The sequence below is a fragment of the Miniopterus schreibersii genome (genome assembly GCF_964146895.1).
Source record: "Miniopterus schreibersii genome assembly, chromosome: 3".
Taxonomy (NCBI): domain Eukaryota; kingdom Metazoa; phylum Chordata; class Mammalia; order Chiroptera; family Miniopteridae; genus Miniopterus; species Miniopterus schreibersii.
Window position 1 is genome coordinate 9298440 of NC_138103.1, and position 3060 is coordinate 9301499.

The window sequence follows — 3060 nt, forward strand, 5'->3', positions numbered from 1 at the left end:
AATGATGCTTTCTCATCTGTCTATCACTCCTCCCAGGGGTCCCGGGCTCTCCCCTCCCCTCTGTGTATGGAACTGGTTACATTGGGGGGTGGATTGCGGGTACCAGAGTTCAGCCTCACAAGGAGCCTTTAGGGCCGCTCTGCTTACCAGCTGCCTTGGACCCAGAAATGACCAAGCATCCAGGCAGGGCAGAGGCTTGGGCCAGACCCTGTGGTAGTCAGCAGGCTGGTCCCCACATAGCCTTAGCCGCATGCAGACAGCACAGTATGGCTCTGCAGCTTTTTCCTGCGAGACGTCTGTGTCTGGGGGTGCCTGTCTGAATTCATCAGTCATCTGGCAGAAGCAGATGGAACATGGGGGCCGCAGAGAAAGAAAAGTTTCTGTCTCCTGTCTTGTGGGTTGCGACCAGCTACTGTTTGGCCCCGGGTTCCCTCCTGTTCATTCTGGGAGGCACCGTCTTCATGTCATAGGTAGCAGCCAGGGCAGGCACATTGAGCAGCTCCCCCACCTGGTATGCCAGTTTTGGTCTCAGTCTAGGCTCCTCCCTAAGTGAGTGGGGGGCTGGGGTGCAGGGGCTGGCACTCAGCGGGTGTAAGAGGCCTGTCACAGGCCAGCCTATCGAATGTGAAAGCAATTAAAGCCACCAGCAGTGTTCGCTCCAGGCGGGCCTCGGGCAGCAGGGGAGCTGCCACAACACATCTCACCTCGATGCCCAAAGACGCCCGCCCTGATCCACCACGACTGCGTTGACCACGCCGGACCCTCTCCCGTGGGGCGGGGGCCAGGCCTCGTATACCCCCCATCCGTCAGAGAGCTCGGTCACCCCTGCAGCCTGGACTAGATCCAATGGATGCCTGACATCCTTGTGGTGTCAGGCCAGGCAGGGGTCATCACAGTGGGACATGATGCTGCATGCCCACCCCCTTGCCAGCCTAGAGACCCCAGTTCACCCCAGCCAGCATCTCTCCCCTTGGATCTCAGCCTGTAGGGGAGGAAATTCCAACAAGGAGAGGGTAAGGGAAAGGGGGGACGCCACAGGCGAGACCTTTAGTTATGAAGCGTGAGGGGGGTGCTGGCAGGGGGCTGAGGTGGGGGTGTGGCCAGAGCCAGGGGAAGGCAGCTAGTGGTGAGAGGGATGGGACAGCCAGCCAGGCCAGCCTGAGGGGTAGACTTCAACCGTTGTGCCCTCAGCCATCACAGGGTGGCACCTGGACCCCAGGCCAAGTGTGAGGAGTGGGCAGGGCAAGTGACCACAGCAGGGAGAGGGCATGAGGTGGCGGGGGGCTTGGTTCCCCACCTCAGCCTACTGTATCTCTGGCCCTCTGGCTGTTGGAGCTTCTGGTTCCAGGCACTTCTGTTCCCCATCCTCCCCCTTCCCAACATTCCTGGCCCCCTCCCTGTCTCTGCCACTTGGGTTGGCCCTGTGTGCCCCCATGGCCCTCTCTCCCAGCCCCTCACCCAGGCTGCCTCTCTGCCCACCCATTGGCCATGGTGGCCTTCCCAGGGCTGGCGGTGATGTGTTCTCACTTGTGAGGCATCCCTGTCAGAAGCACTTAGTGTACAAATTAGCCTCTGCCTCCCGCCTCCCTCTGCACAGCTCTGGGCGCTGGACTGACAGGGCCGAGGCTCCGGGCCCTATTCCGCCTGCCCCAGGGCCAGGGCCATGCAGCCCATGTGCACCCCTGGCCACCCACCCACGACCGAGCAGGAGGGTGGCCCCCAGCCACCAGGGCTCCTCTCAAGGGCCCCACCTGACCTGGATGGGGCCACAGAGGGTGGGGTGTGCAGGGATATATTGGGGACCAGCACCTGGATCCACCCCCCAGTGTCAGGTCCAGTGCTGAGAGCCATGGGGTACAAACTGGAGTCATGCAGAGGCTCTGCAGCCCCCACACACCCCAGCTGCTTACCAGCCTGCCACTCAGGCAAGAAAAATCAGCTATGACAGGCCCAGGAAGGCCAGGCCCCGGGGGCCTGAGGAGCAACGCACACAGCTCCTCTTCCAACATATGGTTGCTGTCGGCCCAGGGCGCTGCTTGGCCAGTGCCAGCTCTGAGGCCGAGTGGGGGTTCAGGGAGCCCACACCTCTCATCCCACCTGCCTGGCCAGGCTGCTCCCTCAATGATCCAAAGGCTCCTGCCCCAGTTTGCATGCCTCCCACAACAGGGAGCTCACTCCTGCAGCCCCTCTCCATTACAGCAGCCTGAGATGCGCACAGTCTCCACACCCCACACCAGGAGGGTTGGTGACCTAGTGGGTCTGGGGAGTACAGCACATGGGGAGGGCCAGCAGGGCTTGCAGAGGAGACAGCCCTGCAGCTAATTGAAGAATGAGGCACATTGAAGCCGTCACGGGACAGGGGCCAGCTACCCTGCAGCATCTGCTGGCCCAGGGAAGCAGGTGCCAGAGGACTTCTAGGGTTCCTGGTATCAGAAGTTTCCCAGCTGGGCCCCTTCAAAGTGGGCCAGTCTGGCAGGCCCCCTCACAGACTCCCTGGGGAACCCCCAGCCCTCTGTGTGATTGTAGTGGGTCATGAAATCCTGCTCAGATCCCCATCCACAGTCACCCAGCCCCATCATCTGGCTCTGCCCCTCCCCTCACAACCCTGCTGTGGGTCCCCAGTGCTCTTGGGGTCAGTGGCCTCAAGTGTCACCCCCTTATGGCCAAGCCCTGGGCCCACCCCTCTCAGCCTTGGGTCCCTGAGGCCACCTTGAATGAGTAAGATGAAAGAAGTGCCAAGGATGATCCGTGCTCTGGGCCCCAGGGGCTCGTGAACACTCAGGATGCTATGTGTGCCAGGGCTCATCAGTGAGTGGGTGAAAGGAGCCTTGGTCTTCATCTTGCATGGTGCCGACCCCTCCTAGGGGCTACCAGACCCTGCCTGGGGGCTTTAGTCCCCCTTCCTCTACCCACTGGGCAGGTGCAGACTAGCCCGATCCTACCTGTCCTGGTGAGAGCTGTGTGTGTAAACTGAGGGGATGAGACAGGCCTACTGGGCACTGTGCCACTGCCCCCTGCCTTCCCTGGACCCGCTGTCCATTCTGCCCCTGCACCCCACCC